Source organism: Gopherus evgoodei, chromosome 2 (assembly GCF_007399415.2).
Source record: "Gopherus evgoodei ecotype Sinaloan lineage chromosome 2, rGopEvg1_v1.p, whole genome shotgun sequence".
NCBI lineage: Eukaryota > Metazoa > Chordata > Testudines > Testudinidae > Gopherus > Gopherus evgoodei.
Genome location: NC_044323.1, coordinates 170,111,625 through 170,135,111, shown reverse-complemented (window position 1 = coordinate 170,135,111; position 23,487 = coordinate 170,111,625). Strand labels below are relative to the sequence as shown.

At 39.3% G+C, this 23,487-nt stretch overlaps 1 protein-coding gene across 1 annotated transcript in view; it reads right to left on the bottom strand.

Moving 5' to 3' along the window:
- CDH20 (cadherin 20) overlaps positions 1 to 23,487 on the bottom strand; it is a 172,933-nt gene that overhangs the window by 57,204 nt on the left and 92,242 nt on the right. The window lies entirely within an intron of this gene.

The window sequence follows — 23,487 nt, the reverse complement described above, 5'->3', positions numbered from 1 at the left end:
TTCATTTCTAGCAACTGCAAATTATTTCTTTCTAATTATTTGTAATTCTTTCAAACCCTTGTTGCTTGAATTCAGGTTTCACACTCTGTTGCTTTCTCTCTAAGGAGCTGATTGCTGCTGCCAACGTAACATTTCTAGAATGTGAATGGTCAGTTAATCATTATATAATCCACAAAAGGTTTCAGAATGCTGATTGTCACATGCTATTGTGGGATATGTGTAAGCGAGGGAGCTAACACATTTTTTCTTCTTAAGCCTAAAAGGCTCATTTTAGGCAGATGAATGCAACCTCCATCAGAGTACACTTTCTCATCAGTCTAGGATCTTTTCTTGTCATGAAGTCAGATTAGCTGGTGACCTCACTCCAGGCCGTTGACTGCTGCAATCTTTTCTTTTACTGTTTTTCTGGGTTAAATTAAGTGACTCTGCACTTGAGTTACTCTGTCAAAATACACAGCACATCCTGTGAGTCTATTTCTGCTGTTCTTTTGGGGAATTCTACTTTCCCTCCCTCTCAGAACAAATGAACTCCTTAGTAAGGTGCCACAGGATTCTTTGCTGCTTTTACAGATCCAGATTAACACGGCTACCCCTCTGATCCTTAGTAAGTGTTTTTTCACTTGTGACACTTAACTAACACACACTTAATTTCATTAACGTTATACATTTATGGCATAGAGGCCTACTTAATTGTTTCATCCTGAGGAAAGAAAAACTGGCAGGAGATATCTGTCAAATTCCCTTAATTGAAACCCTTCAAAGGATTAAAAATCATTAAAAATTATTTTGCACAACTGCATAGAAAATTCTTTAAGTGGAAAGTAATATAATGTGATATTTTCAACATGAAGAAGTTACAAGAATGAAGTGTTGTAATATAACCATGGCTTTTAAGGGGGTATAATAGAAAGTGTCCTTATACAGTGCAACTGATGTACATGTTGTTGTACATTATGTGAAGTGTGGCAAACAAATAAGTCCATGCCCTGAGGAGCTTAAAGCATAACAGGTACAACAAACAAGGCACAAAATATAACAAATATTCAATGGTATAAATACATTATAGCCATAATGATTTACAGAATAGACGGGCCTTTATAAATTGTAGAGGGAGGGCAGTTACTGATGTTGGCATAATAAATCCCTTGGGTCCAAACTCTGTTCCCAATTAAATGAATCCAACTCACTGTAAAGTCAATGGAAGTTGCACCTGTGTAACTCATGTCAGAATTGGGCCCAGGATTGTCCTGTCCCTTTAAATATTTGAGCATTTCCCCTCATTCCAGTGCAAAGCCTCACTTTCATGTTAGTTTCAGTTTTGCTGCCAGAAGCATAAAGGGAGAATAGCAGACAGCTGTGTTTCTATCAGTTCCCTCTGTTTCTATTTCCTTCTCTGCCGGGTCTGAATATAATATTTGGCAATGGAAGATTTCTATCCCATGAATGTCCAGTGCTCCCATTGCCTGAAAAACAAGAGAAAGTACGCAAATGATACTGTAAAAAGGGGGAAAAGTTCATCTTTAGGCACAAGGTGATAGACTGCTGCTTTTGCTGCTGAGACAATATGAACTAGACAGCTAGAGAATGAGGAAATAGGCACTTAAAAATAGAATAAAGGAATAGGTTGCTGACTGGAGTATCTGAAAACAAAGCAGTGAGTGGAAATCAAGCAGCCTTCTTGGTTGACCTGGTGCAGGTAGACAAACAGACAAACAGTTTAGCCTGCGCTGAGGGTCTATAGCAAGCAGAGAAAAACCAAGAACAGGCAAAGAAAAAAATTTGTAGTTGACATGGATCCAGAAGAGGCAGGTCAAGCACAGATAGTGCAGTAATAGTTTTTCTGTGGCAGGGAAGACATCCACTAGGTGCAAAGTCCAACAGGAGAGCAGAGAAATGGCAACTTTTGTGGGGCATGTTGGTGAATTCGACAAAAACTGCAAAAGATGAGTGAATGTTTTGAGCAATTTGTAACCTGCAAACCACCATTTCTGATGGATGAGTTTCAACCTTATTGACAGTGATGGGTCCAAAGGCATACGGACTGCTGCATGAACTATTGTCTCCTACTGTGCACAGAACTGCCATGTAAGCTGCAATTACTGCAGCAATGCAGGAACATTTTCTCCTACCTCATGGCAGAATGATATTTGTTCCATCAGTGACATCAGAGAAGTGGAGAGTCAATAGCACAGTTTGTTGCTGCTCTAAGGAAGTTGTCAGAGCATTGTCATTTGGACAAACATTAAGTGATGACCTGTGGGACCAATTGCTTTCTGGATTACGCAATGACCAGGTTCAGAAGAAGTTATTGACTGTATTAGCACTTACATTCAATAAGGCAGTTAATGTAGCAGTTGCAATGGAAACCTCAGAGAAGGGTTCTCTGGAATTTAGTGTGAACCGAGAAGTTCATCTTGTGAATGAGCAACAGTGGGGAACATGGGAATGTAAGAAATTTCCATTTGGCACAAACTGTACATGCTTAGAAGGATTGCTGGGCACATCATTGTGACTTGTATCACAGTTCAACAACCAGAAACATAAGAGTAACAATCCATCCAAGAATGAACCTAAGAAAGGACGGAAGTTGAGAATTGATAATGTGGAAAAAGACAAGAGTTCTACTGACACTGACCAAGATCTAACATTACATGTTTTACCAGAAGCTGGAGTCAGAGATGGCATCTGGGTCACAATGTTGGTTGAAGGAGTTCCTATAAGAATGGAGCTTGATACTGGAGCTACTGTTTCACTGATTTCTGCATCTACTATCACCAGACTTTGTCCACCTCCACAATTTTGAAGACTTATACTGGGGGAAAGTAGGTCCCAAAAGGTATACTCCAGGTGAAAGTTCAATTAGATGGATAATCAGTTGTGTTATCTTTGTATATGATTGAAGGGAAGTATCTACTATTATTTGGCAGATCTTGGCTTGAGAAGCTCAAGGTGAACTGGACGAAGATCAAGGCAGTCACGAAAGCACCTGAAAATCTTTGAAAAATACTGGACATACACTCCAAAGTGGCCACAGACTCCTTGCACAGGTATTCACATGGCCTTTGCCAGACTTTTAGAAAGTTATATGATGTTTGTTGTAGTCAATGCCCAATTGAAATGGCCAGACATTTTCAGAATAACATCTGCTACAGCTATCAAGACGATTGGACATCTTCGCACCTTATTTAGCAATTTGGTTTATCATTACAGTTGATGAAGGACAATGGACCTCATTTCTGTTCTAAAGAATTTCATAAGTACCTAGCTTCAAATGAAATTCAGCACATATGCTCTGCTCCATAACACCCTGGTACAAACAGACTAGTGGAATGCTTTGTACTAACACTTAAGCATACCTTAAGAGCTAACACATCTATTTTGAGTCATCAGCAGAAATTAGACAATTTCTTGTTTGTTTACAGGAACATATGACATGCTAGTACCCAGGAGTCACTTACAATGCTTTTCTTTACATGATCTTTGTGTACCTATAGGGATCTGTTAGGTCCTGATGTTGCCTCACATGTAGCCAAATCTCAAGCTATGTAAACTGAACGATGATGTGAGACTTAGCATCATTCTTTTTAAGTCAGAAACTTAGTGTGGACTCCTAACTTCAGTTCTGGAGTGAAAGGGGTACTTGGAGAACTTGTAAAATGCAAGGGACTTAGTTTTACCTCAAACGAAACATCTGATGGTATTTTATGGAAATGAAATATGTACCAGTTGCAGCCTCAACTATTACTGTTGTCCAGGGATGTTCCACTAGGTCTCTGTTCCTCTGATCAAACCTCTTTCCATGACAACTCCTAATTTCAATGACTTGTTGGGAGAAACTTTGATATCAGATCCAGTTGATTCCATACTAGATCTAGTTGATTCCTTACCACAGATTGTTCCTGTTCAGGACACTGCCACCCCCCCCCCCCACATCACCATACTATCCCAAAGAGAGTGTGAAAACCAGTTGTGCACCTGAACTGATAAATTGTTTAGTTAGTCAGCTACTATTCCAGGTCAGAATGATTCCTTGCAGTTTAAGAGTCTGTAGTAGTCCATCCCTCAATTTATAGTAAGGTTATACAGTGTCTAATGTTAGCCATATAAATGACAATGTCTGTGCTTTTGTAAAGTTTTTTTAAAGTAGTGTGGAGGAATGTAATATGATGTCCTGTCCTTTTAAATGTTTGAGCACTTCCCACTCCCCAGTGCAAAGCCTCACTTTCATGTTTGTTTCAGTTTTGCTGTCAGAAAAATAAAGCAAGCACAGCAGACAAGCTGTGTTTCTATAAGCTCCCTCTGTGTCTTGCTCCTTCTATGCTGGGTCCAAATACAATAGGCCCCTTCAAGGCTCCATCCCTCTAAAGGGCCAAAATAGTGTGCGTATGCCAACTATGATATAGAGAAGATGGGAACTCTATGCGAGAGGCAGCTGAAGTGCAGCTTGCAGTACATATATGGCCCAGAGAATTCTACAATGTTGCTTCAGTTGCCTAGTTTCTAATAAGGTGCTGTGGCCCATGGGAACCCCTGATCAGAACATGCGGTAGTCATCTGTGGCTTGGGAAGTCAGGTGGCTCCAGTCTACTTGATTTTATGTGTATGGGGTACATCTGTCTGACTCCTGGGACCCTTAGTTGGGCACAGATAGCACAACACTATTCAATCTAAGGGTTTTGTGAGAGTTGAGATTGATAAGGCCCATTGAAAGAGAAAGACCCTTTGAAGATTTTAAGATCCAGTGGGAGATTCTCTACAAAAGGAAGTTGTTGTTTAAGAATTATATTTTGTGTACATTGCACAACCCTGCCTCAGTGTTCATAAGAACTCATCTACTACCTATAATGAGCAGGGAACCTAGAGTATGAGTCATCAAAGTTTCTGCTTGGAATTTTACTTGCCTGTGATCCCATTTACTGCACATCAGCACAAATCAGGTATGTTTATAGCTATAAAGAAAACAAATCATACATTATTGCCCTGACATACTGAACAGATTCCCATTATAATTAGAATTTTGTTTGTAAGTGATCTCAGAAAACATCAAACCATCCAAATCCAACACTGCCTAGCACTAAGTACACCTGGCAAGGGTTGTTTGCAGTCAGTCAAAGTAGTACCAGTTACATAACATCATATGGCTGAAGCTGAAGCAGCTATGGGGGATTAGAGCAGGGAATCTGATCACAGTAATCCTTCCCCCTACATCTGCCTATATGTGTACCAGCAGAAAGCAACAGGAAAATGAAAGGGGGAAGAAGTGAAATTCATGCTGCCATGCTTTCTGTAATAATACTGCTTTTTCATTCGAACATCGTTGGGCATTGCTTCAATTTCCATTAGAAACTCCTTTTGAAAATGTGCATGTTCGCAGAACATGCATTTTCTATGGTCCCCAACAGCCATATCACAGAGAACATTTATGATACAGTCAAAATCCCTTTCATAATAGTAATACCATCATCAGAAATTTAGCCATTAGGCAGAATATATGTAAATTAATGTCTTGACTAAGTGGAATGTGTTTCTAAATGTTTTGTCTTCCCACTGTGGGCAGACTAGAGCATTCAGTTGTGTAAGCTTTCCCATTCTAACCCCAGACTTTTCAATAGCTTGCAACTTTCCCAAACTTTGCAAATTTGGCTGAAATTTTCCATTCTTACTGTCTGCATAAATTATTATTAATTATTATTTAATGTAAGCAAGAACAGTGCAGCTATTATGTAACGCCATTAGGGTATATGGCACTCCATTGACTCTGTCTCATTGTGATCATGCATCTACTTGTGATCAAATCAGGTTAAGGTTAAAAGTAACCACAAGAAAGAATATGTTTGGCTAACAACTTTCTTACTATTTCTTTTTTTTTAATACCAGTGCTAGCAACAAGATGGCTCTATCAGAATGTTGAAATTTGGCAACAAAATATGCACCACTGAGAAGAGGTGCTTTTGAGTCTCCTAGTTTTATATTATGAATGATATGATGATATGTCTTTGGAAATTGTATTTACTGCCGGTGCAGCATATTGGAATGTTTTGTTTTTCATTTTTTAGTATTTTAAAATAATTTATTAACAATCACATAGCTATTTACATCGTGTTACGTATAGGGCAGCCTTTCCATTGAATTAACTTGAGTTTGGATCAAGCTCTTAGTGAATCTGGTGAAGATGCATAGTGAGTGAGGCAGGGTACTGCACAAGTAACAACATTATAGAGATGTCTGAATTTCTTCTAGTTTTAATGCTTCATTTTGGGGATAATTATGGGTTACTTAAAAGAAATCTAAAGATGTTAGGGTACAGAAATGCAGGGTAAGGTACCCAAATGACATTGGCTCTGCCCTGTAGTGATGCTGGAGAATAAACCTATAATTATGATTAGTACATATATGCTTGTAGTTCCAGATTAAATTAAACTGATTTTTAAAGACACAGTTTTTTTCCCTATGCTTTTTCCTCAAGGCATCTTCCACTGAACCAGTGGCTCTCTATGCTGTCATCACCATCTTAGCTGAGGGTAGTTTGACTTCACTCTTCCTGGGAACAATGGGAGGCAGTAGCCATTTTGAAACACGGCACTTTTATGAAGGGCAGCTGTAGCTCCAATCCCATTGAGAACAATGGGCAATGGCAGGCATTTTTTAAAGAGGAAAGCTCTTAGAATTCTCTGTAGAAGAAAAATTACCTGTCAGCCTCTACTGAAGGAGAAAATTTCAGCTATGAAGAAAAATGGTAAGTGATGATCACTAATCCTTAAATAAAACAAATTTCAACATAGCCTACACACTAGATTTTAATGAGTTTAACTATATGCAAAGTTTGTACTATTCCATTACTAAGATCATTTGGGACAAAAACATGGACTTTAAAAATATTATTTTTTAAGAACTTTATCACCTAAAGTAATTTTAACTCAAACTAATTATTTGATTTACTTGTAAATTTTCAAAAGAATTATTTGTGCCCAAAGAGCAAGTGTAATTTTGGGGAGGATATACTATATTCTTCATATAGAGCAAAGTGATTGAATCCCTGCTTTAAGTGCAAAACCAATTCCTTAACTCTGGTGTTGTGAGAGGCACTTCTATAATGTTGTTTCTCAGGTTACAGGGAGGACTACAGAACATTATGAAATCTAGTGCACGTGTACCTAAGGTTGTTTTTTTTAAAATGTCTGATATGTCATTGACTGACAACACAACTTTAGGATCGAATGCCATCCAGTCTCACGCTAAGTAGTACCTTACTATGTGAGTAGCTTGAGTAAAATCAATGAAATTACTCATGTAGTAAGGTCCTTAATATTCCCTTCCCTTAATGCAAATTGTTTTATCGACTCATGCAAGAGTTTTCAAGAGGCTTAAACATCTGAAAAGATGGAAATGATAGCTATTCTGCTTTCCACATGGAGTATATAACAAAAAATGACACTGGACTAGTTAGGATTTTGCTACTTAAAAAGTTTAAAAACCAAATAAAGGGTAAAATCCTGCTTTCTTTACTCATGTGAAGAGCCTCATTAAAGCCAGTGAGACTGTTTGCATGAGCAGGATTTGGCTCAGAGGAAGGTTACCACTGGCTGGTATTCGACTGGCTTGGTGCTTTTTTGTTGTTGTTTTTTAAATGGATTTGCCAAGTGCCAGAAAAATAATTTAATCTGGCATTGTTATCACACTACACTGGGATATCTAATGTTAAAAGTTTCTGTGTCCAGCTAAAGATGCTGCAGTGTTCCCACTTCCGCAGTATAGGCGATAACAGATCAAAACTATTGAAAATACAGCAGCTGTCTGCCCACGAACACGCAAGCGAACTGCAGGTGCATGTGAGAGAGGGTTTGAGTCACTGGAGAGTGAAGAGATGTGCAATGTTATCTATCTTATCTGTATGTGTTATCTAGATACCATAAGTGGCTGTTGAAGGGTGGTGGGTTTGTGGAGTTGCCATGTAACAGGGGGTTGGGTTTGTGGTGGGCTTGCCCTTTTGGGGGTGGGAGGAAAGTTTTTGTTTTGCATTTCAAAGGTGGTAACCCTACCTCAGATAGTATTTTATTTTTCAATTTAGAAATAAATGATGGAATTTAAAGCGTGTCTAAGAACCCAATTTGTTATCCACATCTGACACCCCCATGGTAACACCTTGGTCACATCAGAATAGCTTAGATCTCTGACCCAAAGTGCTCGACATGAACTCCTTTTTTGCTTGTCTTTTTGTGATGGCTATCTGGTCGCCAGTTCAGTTATCTAGGCGACCTCCTTCTCCTACTCCTGCCTCAGACACATTGTGGGAAAGTCTTTTTATTATTTTTATCAAACTGTTACAAATATGGCTTTTGGCATCATTAGGACCCGTGAAGCCCTTTTTGAACCTTGTGGAACCTGTGGTCTACAACTCTTTAGCCATTCCATATCAAGGGGCACAATTATGCATTCTCTACCATGTTTGAAATAACTCAACTCACATTCTACAACTGAAAATTAATGTGTGTTCTATGTAGGAGCTGATGTAAAACTCCCATCTTTTTAAAATTTACATTTATGCTTTAGTTAAACTACTGCTTATTCAATATCTGTTTCAGGCTAAGATTAAAAGGGAGAGAAATATCTGTAGGAACAAACTTGTCACTGGTCTTATATATGAACCACTTCTTATGTTATTTCCGCAGACAATGGTACTTCCAAAGAAAGAATAAAAATATGGTTTTTATTATAGAATGACATTGACACCCAGAGTACTCAGTCAGGGCTAGGTGCATTGTGTTAGGCACTTTACAAACATGAACATATGGAGATTCAGTGCACCAAGACCTCATTAGCTAAAGCCCAAATCCTGGAAAGATTTACACACTTCTTAACTTTATGCATGTGAGTAAGGTCAATGAATGCATTGGGGGTGAGCTCATCGAAGGCAATGGGATTACTCATATGCATAAAATCTTTTAGCTGGATCTGGGGGGGGGGGGTTGACCCCTGCACCTGTACAGAGCCCTCCTGACTTCATTGCCACAGGGGCTGACCCAAGGTAATTTGTTTGCAGAATGGAGGCCTTAAAAGACAAGCGACACAGAAAAGGTGAGGGAAGAGGGATACATTTATAATCTCTCTCTCTCTAGGAATAAATAGACACATACACTTGATTTTTTTTACATATACATGCAGAAATGGTTTTCAGTAGCACTTATCCTGTATTAAGACTACATTAGTGGAAATTGATTTCCATGTGTAATGATTCTTTTTAAAGGTTCTCCGCCACCCACCATCCTGCCTAAAGAAACCAAACAGCTTGGTAATGAACACAGTAGGAAGAAATTAAACTTGAGTGCAAAATGTGCTCTAAGTGAGCTGTTTATTTTGTTCCTTGAATTTCTTGTGATATTTAAAACACAGGGTGAGGGGTGACTACTTGTCTCCAGTAAATGGATTACCTTTTTATTCTTTCCCAGCTTACTTTCCAGTTGTACTGTCCCCTTAGTTGTTCATAATGCTGTCTTGTAATACTTATGCACTAGCTCCTACTGGACAAGGGAATAAATGGCTGCACCCCATGCTCATCATTACCAAAAGGAAGGTGGGGTGTTTTCAGAGTTGTTTGCACTGATCCCTGTTCTAGCATAATGCTACTGTTGGGGATTATTGCTACATATTGTGCAAGTTTACATTAAAAAACAAATTCCCCAGACATTTGTTAGTTTGGGAAATAGACTGGCTCTGAAAATGTGCTTTTCTTTTTCTCCCCCTTCCCCCTTTTTTTCTTTTTGTTAAGATCTGGATAAATACAATGAAACTTGACAATGCACCATATGGTGCGTAAGCATTAACTCAGAATACAGAGCAGTGTCACAAAGTTACATCCACAGACCAGTCAACCATCTCTCTTGGGACACATCAGGGAACTCATTTTACTCAAGATTTGAAGTCCTTCAAAACTATGGAATGCCTGCAGAATGAAGAACTCCTGCAGAATGACAGAGGGAGTCCCATCATATAAATCCCAGCAAAATGCTTACAGGACCATAAACATACCAAGAAGGAAATTTACAAACAATCACAAGGTAAACATTTCCAAATGGATGTATGCCAATGACTTACACCAGCTGAGGATCTACTCCAAAGTTTTCACTAAATGAGAGGTAATTGACAATGACATGCTATAATAAATAAAGATGGACTTTTCAAAACTGCTCAGTGCTGTCTGAAATGCTTCCTCTAAAGTCAACACCAATGGGAGCAGAGTTAGGCCAATGCTGAGTATATTTGAAAACCCCATAAATATAAATAAAACAATGCCTCTATAATTAAGGCAATGCAAGACTTCAGAATTAATTTGAAAATTAGGTAAATCCAGGTTTCATGATGGGTTCCCACAAACCTCTTGCCCAGATTGGCAAGCCACCACCAAGAGATGTTTTGTGAACGTGAACCTGATCTAGAGCTTTATGACATTAGACTAGAGGTCTGTGTAAATTTTGATGAGGACCCACTCAAGCATCTCTTCTCCCCTCAGCATGACCCCCACTCTCTTCCTTCAGCTGACCCAGGACCTTTTGTGTGCTGCACTCTTCTGTGTAGGGAGAAACCTAGCAGCCTGTGATCTCCTTGCTTCCCTTCCCTCTTAACGTATTTGGGGCTCAGTGAGATGTCCAGCTCCTTCATTTGCTGTGAGATCAATTATAACCTGTTTTCTACATCCACAAACATCTGCTGGGTTTTGAGCAGGTGACTTGCCTGCTCCCTCATTCAGCAGCAGTGTATTTAAAAACAGCTCCAGTTCCACAAACGGATAGTGCCTTGAATTTGAGATGTCCCAGCCTACACTGCATGGTAACTAAGGTAACTGAAGCATTCCCCCTATTTATCAAGAATTGTATTGTGGGTGCTTCAGCTCCAGAATGTGGTAAAGCTCCACCCAACAGTGAGAGATGGAGTCTTTCTTGTTCCACTGCTGCTGAAAGGAGGGGTGAGCAGGCAGCCTGTTCCCCAAAAAGTGCCACAGAGATTGGAGGCTATACATGTCAGCTTATCTGCAAACAATAGATATGGAGAGCAGGCTACCTGGCTGCCAGCAAAAATATGAGAAGATTGGGTTGGAGGTGTTCAGAGGAGATCAGAAAGAAGGGGGACGGGGGTCTGTTGGAGGCGAGAAAACTTTTTAGTTTCATTACAAAACCATTAAGTGTTGCCAGTTAGCTTGATATTCCCAGTGACATTTTGGTACGCATATGACACAAACTCAAAATTCCAGGTAAGAGTGAGAACGTATGGATTTGAAAAACATACGTTAATCCTAAAAGGTCGGTTTTATAAAATACATAGTATGATCCTAATCCCAGTATGCCAAAAATCCAGTCCAAGGATAAATGTAATATTCTAAAAATTGACCCAAAGCCACCATCTCCGAACAGCTTCAGGGTAAAGACAAAGATGATCACCAGCAAATTTTTGTTCCAAACAACAAGCATTTTCTAGCCATCTAGCAAGATACATTTATTAAATATACAGTCGTGCATGTATTAATTTCTTTTATTAAAACATGTCCACTTATAAAGTAGGACAGGTATGGCCACCAAGCTACAGGGTAGCTGCCTATGTGGCTATCAGTATTGTAGGATTTGGAAACCCTTATCCTAATTGAAACTTTCTTGGATCTGACATTTATATTGCAGGCCAACACTGACAGCTATATTATCTGGCCCTGACCTTGCTGATTGCCTCGACTCCAATACCAAGCATGAAGAAATACTATTAACCAACAAGATGAAGAACCTTTTGAGCCAACTTCAGGCTGCTGTCTATGAAATCAAACCAGAGTAAGAAATAGAGTCTTACAGTATGTATAACTATCTGAGGTGCTACAGAGCTATCTACCTCGTTCTTATCTCCAAGCTTCAAAGTGCCTCTGGGAATAAAAAATATGAGTGCATGGCCTTCACAGCAATCTTTCAGGCTAAAAGAATAAAGCAACAAGGAATAAAGACATACTGACCTCATTTGTCCCAGAACTGTTCTAATACAGCAAAAGTAACATTCCTAAACCTTGAAAAAAACAGTCTCAGACAATTTTCACATCAACCTCTAGATTTTGTTCCTCAGACCCAATTGTTACAATCTCCACAGGAAGTGTGTGTGGTACTATCTAATTGGCCTCCCTGAATGTGACATATACCAATAATACACTTCAAGAAGAGAATGCCATTGTCCATTATTATTGTCCTTCATAATTTGATGTTGGGACTCCATTCCCACCTTCACAAACCACCCACAATATGCAATATTCCTGTAGGTCACTTACTTTCAAGTTCATCCATCTGGATTTCTTTAAGGCACACCAGTCTTTGCTATTTATAATAATAAATAATATTGAGGTTGACTTGGGCCTCCATCACTTTTGGGAAAACTGAATTCATGCAGTTTATTTTATGTGGGTCTTTCAGAAGCAACTTCAGAACCCTAGGATCTGTGTGCTCAGAATTGGAGTTTGCTACAGTATTCTAGGTGAAAACTGTTGTGCAGTTTGCTGTGACCTAGTCGGTTGCTGCCTTCCATTTGAAAGATGGCTGCATTTGAATATATCTGTTTTTTGTTAATAGTGTGTCAGGATGACATATACTATCTACATGTAAATTATTATTATTATGCTCATGACGGACTTGAGACACTTCATAGCCTTCTAATGTCTTGGGCCTTGTATATACTAGGAATTCAGCCACTGATGGCTAGCAATTGGTTAATATATATCAGTGCAAATCCCAATGTGGACTTGAAAGGGGAATGAATTCAATCAGTACAAAACATGGCTTTCTTTATCTATGCTTGAGACTTGCTCAGTGCAGTTACCTCAGTTGTTAGCTACCATTGGCTCACTCGAGGGTAACCCTAAGTACTGGCCAGGCCTAAATCCCACATCTTTAATGTTTTCCCCCCACATAACATCTGAAAAGTAACTGGAAGTGCGGCACTGTCAGAAGAACTAAGGTGCCTGACCAGAACAGCACAAATATGGAGGGTTATGGATATCTTACAATTTCTACAAAAACAACTTGGCCAAGAAAATACAGGAAGACTTAAAGAAAAGCAAAACTGAGAACTGGACTAGATGACTTATTGCGATCCCCTCCTGTCCTACAATTCTATGAAATACATTCTCACTCACTATAGTCTTCTCCAGTGTATCTTCCTTGCGAGCCCACCTGCATATCCACTGCGGCAACAAAAAATGCTTCTTTTAAAGCTGCTATATTTATGCTTTGTTCACTAATTTTTTCTTCCTTATAATTTTGCCTTTTAAATTTTTTTTCTACTCACGGGCATTGTACCTTTAAGGAACATAGGAGTTCTCCTACCAGACAAGGTCACTGATCTGTTAAGTATGGTATCCTGCCTTTGGAAGTTGTCAATAACGGCCATGGCTACACTTACAGTTCTGCAGCGCTGGTAGTTACAGCTGTGTTCGTACAGCTGTGTAGGGCCAGCGCTGCAGTGTGGCCACACTGACAGCTACCAGCGCTGCAGTGTGGCCACATTTGCAGCATTTGCAGCGCTGTTGGGAGTGGTGCATTGTGGGCAGCTATCCCAGCATTCAAGTGGCTGCAATGTGCTTTTCAAAAGAGGGGGGTGGTGTGGAATGTGACAGGGAGCGTGGGAGAGACAGAGAGATTGGATTTTTGGAGCTGACTGTTCTCAGCTCTCTGCCTTGCAAGTTCTAAGGACTGGAAGACACACAGTGCCTACCTTCAATCATTTTAAAAGTTCTGACCCCTTCCCCCACCCCTCTCTCATTCACTAAATGCAAATTATGCACTCCTAAATAGCGGTCAGACCAGATAAGCATCTGCTCAACATGGACTTCCCCCTCCCCCTCTGCCGTGTGAGCGTGCTGTTTCTCTCTTCAAGCAAACAGCTGTGAACATTCCAAAGTAATTCCCCTGCCTGCCTCCGCTCGCTCAGCAAACAGGAGCTGTGTTTGTTTTTTAAATAAGCAGTTTGGCTGAACTCCGAGCTCCCCCTTTCTTCCGGTTTGTTGTGGACAGGAATTCTGGGATACCTCCTTATACCCCGGAGGTCAATAAAAGCACTGGTGGGGTCCACACTTGCTGACCAGCGCTGGATCACCAGCGCTGGATCACCAGCGCTGGAATCGCTACACCCGAGGCTCGACCGGGTGTACAGCCAGTGCTGCAACCAGGGAGTTGCAGCGCTGGCCGTGCTTTGCAAGTGTGGCCACATCCTAAGTTGCAGCACTGCAACCCCCTCACCAGCGCTGCAACTCTCTACTGTAGCCATGGCCAAAGTAAGTGCTCTCTTTCCCTCTCAGCACACTTAGGAAATGGTAGTTCAGAAGTGAAAAAATTTTTGACAAGAGAGACTTCGATACAGATTAGCTAAGATTCATGGGGGCAAAAAGGATTATATCAAGAAATTGGAAGGAGGGTGCTTTCCAAGTGGAAATAGAATGGATTTCTAATTTGACCCAGATGGAATCATACCAAAGAAGATGTAAAAAATGAAGGGAAAGGGAGATTTATTTGAAACTGTATAGACATTAAGTTAGAGACTCTCATCATATTGAAACCCCATGATTCTAATAGTCTTCGCTCCCTTTCATTAATAGCTTTACTACAGATTTTATTACTCTTTCCTCAGACATCTGTTAGTTTTCTGCTTTGGTTATGCTGAATCCATATTTGTTGAGAGTTGTTTTTATTGTATTGGTTTACCTGAGAACCTATCAGGTTTGCATAAAGAATGAATTATCCTTGCCAAATGTGGCTAACATTTATGAGGATAGACAAAAAACAACCAGCTTGCACACTCTTTACCATGATTAGTAATAATAATGAAGAAAAACTGATATTTCACTGGCCTTTCCAAAAAAAAAGAAAAAATAAAACTTTCCCCAAGTGAACTGGTGAATAGAAGTTTGTTATTTGTAATTGCTGCACTTTATGGTTAAGGCTGAAATGCAAGCATGCAGTTGATCTCTGTGTTGACTGCCCAAGATGTTCCCTTTTCAAATGATAACAATATAGTTCAGTGACTTGGTAAATCAGCTCAATAGTATAAATATGCTTAAATACCATTCTCTAGGATTATCACTTCATCTAATGGGTCATACCCCTAAGTGATTCTAGTGTATGGCTCATTGTGATACATGCCATGCTGTAATCTGTCTACCCTCAGTTAGTTATCACATTAAATCAACAAAATGGCCATCTTTAGTGCAGAGATGCAGTATTTATTCAGAAATGGTTTCTGCTTCTGCATGTGCTGATTAATACCTTATTAAAGACTGAGATAAAACTGCTAACCATGCACTACTCCTCACAACTATATGCAAGTAAGCCTACCTTTATGTTGCCTTTTAAATCCCTGGTATGAAAACACAAGAAAAAACGAAACAAAATCTTTCTCATGTTCTGCCTCACAGCGCAGGTTCATGTTGCACATATCCAGTGAAAACAATTAGCTGGCCATTCTATTAATTTCAATCAATTCATTCAATCAATTTCCAGTAAACAAAGCAAGTGGCTCAATCGCAACTGGCTTTACAATACCATAAGATATAATGAGGAAATCCCTTTTGGCATCATTCAGATAAGATGTAAAATTGAGATCCGGTCTGTTTGTGCTCTCTAAAGAATCCTTGCCACTTTTTGCAAGAGTAAAGGTATTAGGTTTGGTGTCCTATCTACTAGATTGGTTAATTAGTCTGTCTACTTAAATCCACCTGCAGTTTCAAATGCTTATGAGATGATATTTTTCTACACTATCTGGCCTAGATTGTGGTATAAAAATCTGCCGCACCTAACCTTAGAGATGTTTCTGATTTAGTACTGGGTGAAGTGATTCTAATACATATAAGATCACATTTTCAAAAAGGGCTTCAACCTGACCTCTGAATTTGTACCTTTGGGGAAAAATCTTGCTTGTATTATTCATTTGTGTAGTCCAATTGACTTCAGTAGGAATAATCAGGTGAATAAAGTCATCCAGGTTTGATTCACAATCAATTTCATTGCAAATATGCAGTGGCAAATGACAGAATTTAAACATGTAACTACAAGTTTTGCAGGTGTAAATGTTATTTGTAAATGCAGATTAGAGAGTTAAATATCTGAACTCTATCACTTGGGTCCACAATTAATTGTGCCAACAAAATTGTGCCTACAGATGATTGCAGGCACAAAATTGGGCATGCAGAGACTAAAGGCACTTTTGAAAATTTGGTTTGTATACCATTTCAAACACTTGAAATCCTTTGGGATGGAAGGTTCGATATAAGTGCCTAGTATCATTTGTCAAAAGGCATTCTGTTCATCACCTGCCCCTCTTCTGCCCAAAACATTTTTTCTAGAAATCTTTCAGGAAGGGGACTTACCTGCTGCTCTTGGGCCATCAAGCAAAATACAATTTAAGGGAAGACTCCATTTTTTTTAAATGTCAGAATGATCTCAGCTTGTAAAGATCTAAGGATATTGGGTTTCTTTTCCTGATTAACATTGCTGTTAACATAAAAAGACTCTAATCTGGAATATGTGGTAAAGCATGTGTCCATTCTACCTAGAAAATATGATGTACATGAATATACATAATCTGTAGACAAAAGGAAGGACAAATACAATGCACATGTAGCTCACATACACAAATACTTTAATAAAAGGACATATAAGGCAGAAGGATGAATACAGTAGGCATTGTATATGTATGAATAAGTGATGAACCTCAGAAATGATTACATTTTAAATGATTAAAGAGGGTTGCTGCTGGTTTATGGATAAATACTGAAGATAAAGACAGTGAATATGATTGACTCAATTATTTTAAGCATCACTGAAGAGGTGTGTTTTTAAAGGGGATTTAAATAAGAAGAGTGGTGGCTTGCTATACTAGAGATGGGAGAGTGCGCCATTCCCGAGCATAAAGGGACCAAGGCCATCAGACCGAAGATTGGGACTGGAATATAGGTGTCCCTTACTTTTTTCCTGTGCTTATCCCATTGCGCCAAACTGCCTCTTGTACTAGTGAGCTGCTCCAGGCATTTGGTCAGAGACTGTGCTGAATGTTCAGCTGATTCAGCAGAAACTTGCAACAGTCATAGAGCCACCCGTGGAAGCCCAAGCTGCATCATCCCCACGACTGTACAAACTGTTCTGAAGTTCTCCCCAGACTTTAAAGGGCTATGGGTTTGTTACCACATGGGTAAAAGTTGGTGGAGACTCTGAATAACTATGCTCTTTAGTAAAAATCACAGTGAAAATCCTTCCACTCCAAGAATCACTTTGATCTACTGCCCATCATCAAGACTCCACAGCCAGGAGCTTATCAGTTCTCAAAGTTCCTCTCTGAAACAGCCAGCCACTGTTTTATATGTGGAGTGTGACCTGTTGTGAAGCTGAAGAGGTGGCCAAAACTGACCAGGTGCACAAGAGAGGGGCCGGTTAGGCTCTTTGTCTTTTGTCCTGCCAGATGGACGTGGCCAAGATACAAGGTAAGAGCTATTTCCTGCAAGAGAAAGCTAGGAACCTCCAGTGATAATCCTTTGTTGGCATGTATAATTTTTGAATATTTTAAACACATATTTAATGAACTCTAAAGCCTTTGTTAAAAAACAGCGGAGTTTTCCTTTAATGAAAATCCACACATCAGGAATCTCAGTGTAGTGATAGTTTATAAACATTTTGCTACACAGCAGAAGCACTGAATTAATCTAAGAGAAGAAAGCATTATGAATTAGAAAAAAATATATGTCAAGAAGAATAAAACTTTTGATTTCTGTTGTAACATTCATTCAGTGTTTCAAGAACAGATGTAGTGTCTGTTCATCACTTAACATAACAGAGCTTCATTTATTGTAACTCTTCTTTCTCTTCAAATAAATACATATATTGTTATATATCCCTCACTTGTTTTGCCACAAGGCACATTTCAAAACAACATGTGCTGTTTCTGACACACCACCATATCAATCTGATTAATAAAGCATGTTCTAAAATAAAATACTACACAGATATCTATTTAGAAGGATGCCCTTGATGTTGTGAACTAAAGAAATCTTTAAACTCAAAGGAAATAAAGGAGAAATTCTGTGTCATTGCAGTCAATCTTAATCTACCGTAGAAGTCAATGTTCTGTACAAGTGCCATCCTAATCTACTTCCAAATATAAACATTGGCTAGACAGCTGAGACATGCAGATTAGTCCTTTGAACAAGAATTATCTGGAAGCACAAACGTAAATTTGTAGCACTTAATATCCATTTTCCAAATCAACTTTTTAATTACATGTGTTTTGCGAATCACATACATGTTTTCATGTATTTGTCATTTTAAGCAATGTAATATTTTAAAATTAAGAGCTGGTTATAGAAACTTTGAATAACAAATAATAAAATTATTCCTAAACCCTTTATACATCTACCAATCACTATATTGTGCAGTTGTCTAATAATTTGTTAAACAATATAGGATTGGTGTCTATTTATTTTATTCAGTGAGAAGAAACAAATCCATTATGAATAGCACAGGAAAAAAATTATAATATACTTTCCTTTTTCTTGTAAAAATATTACTATGTTTGCATTTTTCTGTTGTCTTGTCACTTACTGCTGCAGTTCAGTTTATACATTGCCTGATTCTTGTGCATTTCAATGTGTATGATAGGCACCGCAGCAGCTCTTCCCTCTCTGTAACACAACCCATCTCTAAAGAAGAAAGTTTCATTTGTATTTCAGAGTCCAGCAACTTTCAGGCAGAAGACATCATCACAAACCAATCAGAGTAGCGCTAGCCTGAAGATTTTCTCTCCCTCTCTGCAGAAGCACTAGTTTCTGAATGAATCTTGTAATCCATGAGGTAAGATGTACAGAAGCCACTCACCAGGAAGATGCTGATGGGTGGACAGTAGGAACAATAGCAAACATTTTATGTTGAGGTGGGTGGAAATGAATAATACATGTCTTGGGGAAAACAGTTGGCTCATTCTATTGCAAAGAGGATGAAAAGGGTGGACCTTATTATTTTTTAATCAAGTTAGCATTTCCAATTAAAATCATAATACATAAAAAAGGCATATTGTGATGATTAAGCACTGTGCAAACTACCTAGTGGGAACAAACTATCATTGTTATGGCCTCACATTCAAGAAAGCAGAAATAGCCCAAACACACACACACACACACACACACACACACACACACACACACACACACACACACACACACACACACACACACACACACTTAGTGTTTCTAAACATGCACACATATCATATGGAAACCAAAAGACAAAAGTAAATGCTACCATTCTACAAATACTTTTAATTTGATATTGCTCAGATATACCATTAAATAAATGCATCATTTTAGCTGAACTGCCCTTTCAAATTGCTGTTAATTAAGTAATAGTCCCTGAGAAATCTGTCATTACCAGCAGTTACAAACTGGTTTATTAAGCTGGCCTGAGGCTGTTAATGCTTGAACAAACTGGCTACTAATTGAGATAAGAACTGATTTCAGTGGGATTACTGCCTGTATTTCTAACTGTCTGGCAGCATTTTACTTTTTTAAACTTTCCCTTTTAATTTATATTCCTAGAGCATGGAGGGTCAGAAGAACCATTCCGTGGTGATTTACCACAGAAATCACCAATAGTGGAGAGAAAGCAGATTTTAGTTAGTTTTGTACATTATTAAGTGTTCTTTGCTGAGGACAACAAAACAAGTTACAGTGTTTATACACGCTGTGTCTGATCCAAAGCTCAGTGAAATCAGTGGGAATCTTTTCACTGAATTTAATGGCTCAGACCCTATGATTCCTTTTAAAACAAAGTCAAGGTTTGGGTTTTTCCCCCTCTTGACCCCCATTCACATGATTGCTTATCCTTTGAAACATATGTTATTAGTGTAGTGGTAAATTGTTTCTAGTATGTTCTGAACATAACTTTGACATTTTTTCACAGTAGATGGAATGTCATGGCTAGAACAATTTCCATTATGTACTGTTAAAATGGATAAATTCTGGGAATTCATTCAGGAGCAGGGAAATCTACCATAAAATGATTTGCTCTACAAATATATTTCTTTCCTTTTGCTCAAGAGCACAGTCTAATGAAAAAGCATTGAAGAAAAGTTACCGTTCTCACTGCATTTTAAAAAACATCCACAGGGCAATTTAAAAAGAATTGCCATTTCAGCTATTTCTTAAATAGCCTCTTTCCTTCATAATCATGTAACATATTTCTTTCACCTTCTGACTAGTACTTTGTTTTTTTTAAATAAAGTCACATACTCATTTTGCAAGAATTATGTTTTTAAATGCTTCTCAGAGATATTTTATCTTAACAGGTTCATTTGGGTTGAATTAATGTGGAGTCTTGATTTGCTGAGAGAGAGCAAAAATAGAAAAAGAGAAAAAAGCTAGCTTGTACCCCAATTTCCAAACACACTTCAATTCATTCCCAAATCAATCTTACTGTCACCTTTATCTGTAATAACAGATTAATTCAGATATCTCTAAAACATATATAACAGCAATAGAGTTATCTACTGGCTTAGACAGGCAAAATAGTTTCCCCCGTTCTTCACCAATTCACAATTTGTTTTCATTCCTTCAGTCTCCATTCTCACTTGATTATTCTTTTCTTTTTTTAGGTTCTCATCTCTCTTTTTTCCTATTAAGATTCGTATGGGCTGGTACCTCAGCCAATATGTCTATACATGCCTGAATACACTTGCAGAAAAGCGGGATCTTCTTTTGTTTGGGCCCTGTATGGCTGTATGTTATTCTGCACCGACAGGCAATGGCTTCCCTCTCAATGGGAGCTTTCCAATAATTGCCAGAACAAATTAAACTGGAGTTTATCTGTTCCTTTCCCTTTTCAGTTGGAAAATGGAAGGAACTGATGAACAAGACCAATTTTAACTGGTAACAATACAGTGTAAAAATAGATTGGATATAGCCAATGTGGAATCATGTTGTGGACAACAGTGGCAGAGCAGGCTATTTTCATGGGTGAAGCAGTGTTGCACCAAATGGACTCTGAAATAATCTCTCTAATTCAACAAAGAATTAAAAAAAATAACATGAAAGGTAAAGAACACACTCATTTAAAGCTGTGTAAAATAGTTATGAATAAACAAGCCTTTCCTTTTTTATGTAGCATGTCAGAAAAACAGATTGGACTGGAATGTGTAAGAATGACAGGCTTGGCATATTCAACTTTTTTGTTTTGGAAGAGTAAAATAAATGAAGGTCAGTAAGGTGAGGTTCCAATACCCTTATGTATGCATGCCCGGGGCCTCTGAACTACACTGGGGATGTTCCAGTTGGGAAGATCGTGAATGTTGCAATTCAGCTTTGGAGACTAGAATTCCCATGATACTTTCGGGAGGAGAAAGACTTTTGCTTTGAGATGACGCAGATTGAGCATGCGGTGGGCTCCATCTTGGTGGGGAGCTGAGATTGCTTTGTGGAGCTCTGTGATAAATGAAGCGAGGACGGGGCGGCTGTAGTTCCCTTTGATGGACACCCAGCCAGCCAGTTAGCTATAAAATCCCTATTGGTAGCTGTTCTCTACTTGCTTTACCTATAAAGGGTTAAAAAGTCCCCCAGGTAAAGAAAAACAAAAGTGGACACTTGAGCAAAAGGGCCAATGGGAAGGCCAGAACTTCTAAAAACTGGGACAGAAACTTTCCCTTTGTCTCTTGTTCTCTGGGTTGCAGGGACATGGAGCATCAATACTATAAGCAGGAATGCTGTGTTGGGTCTGAACTGGGTATGAAAAAGTATCTTCCATACCTAGAAGAAATTATTTGCATAGGGAATGTTTTGTTAGTCAGGTTTATTTATTTTGGCTTGTGGATCTCCTCTGTGCTAACACTGATGCTTTTGTTTTCTTATAAGCTTTAAGCTGAACCCCCAAGACAGCTATTTTGGGTGCTTGATTTTTGGAATTGCTGAGCAGGAGGGCTTGGGGTCCCTGAAATTTTTTAAATCAAAACAGGGGTCCTCAAGTTGCTAAAGTTTGAGAACCACTGATCTAAGAGACACGATGTAACTGGTGGATGAGACAAAAAAGTGAGTGCAGGGACCTCTCGGGTGCAGAATATACAATCATAGAGTTGGAGCTCAGGGTGGGGGCAGCATGCAAAAAAAACCCTGTCCCCCCAGGGGCTTCAGGGATGTGCCGGCCGCTTCTGGGAGCCATGTGGAACCAGGGCAAGTACGGAGCCTACCTTAGCCCTGCTGCGCTGCTGGACTTTTAGTGCCTAAAATCTCCCAGTTTGGCTTCAGTAGCCTCCGGGAATGGAGGGAGAGGGAAGAGCTGAGGGAGGAAGAGTTGATCAGTGGGGCCTGTTGACCCCCTGGAGTACCCTTGAGGATCCCCAGGCGTCCCCGGACCCCAGTTTGAGAAATGCACAGAAACTAACACTGTGTGGCTCAACCTATTTGTGATCTTTAGTCACTAGACCCACAACAGTATTCCGGATCTATATCAACGTTTTGGCCTTAATTCTTAAAACTTTCAATGTACTATATCCTAGCTATTTTAGTTTGCCTCTACCTCTGCAATCCAACAGGCCTGATCAAAATCAACAAATTTTCTCCCACTGACTTCAAAGAGTTTTCACATGAGAGTTGTACTCCACTGCAACATTTCAGCTGAAGTATCTTATGATAAAACTAGGTGAGCTAGATTATTTTTTGGAGAGTCTCCAGCTGTTGTACTTGGAGCTCAAGATAAGTCCACGTCTCATTACCATTAAAGCACAATGAAGACATAGGTATTCACTCATGATTTCCCCTAATAATTGCAGCAAATTATTGGATTAATTATTTTTGATGAAAACAGAACTAATTAGGAAGGCAACAACATAGCTCATAATGGGTTAGTTCTCTTAAACAGAATATGTGCTAGTGACTTAGATAGAAAAGACAGTTACCTGTTCCATAACTGGCGCAGCCAGCTCTCCCCACCCTCAGTTCCTTCTTGCTGGAAACTCCGACAGTGGGGAAGGAGGGCGGGTCATAGAATGGACATGAGCAACTCATCTCAAAGAACACCAGTTATGGAACAGGTAATTGTCTTTTCCTCGAGTGCTTGCTCATGTCCATTTCACATTAGGTGACTCCCAGCAGTTCCAGTGGAGGTGGGTAGTAGTTCATGGCTGCGCAGATTGCAATACAGCTCTGCTGAACCCAGTGTCGTCTCTGGCCTGCTGAATGATGGCATAATGAGACATGAACGTGTAGACTGAGGACCATGTTGTGGCTCTACAGATGTCCTGGATCGGGATGTGCACCAGGAAGGCCGCTGAAGACGCTTGCACTCCAGTCGAATGGGCTCTGACAATTGGTGGTGGTGGTATCTTTGCTAGCTCGTAACAGATCTTTATGCAAGACGTGACCCAGTTGGCAGTCCTCTGTAAAGAAACCAGAAGGCCCTTCATCCTAGCTGCCATAGCGATGAAAAGCTTGGTCAATTTATGGAA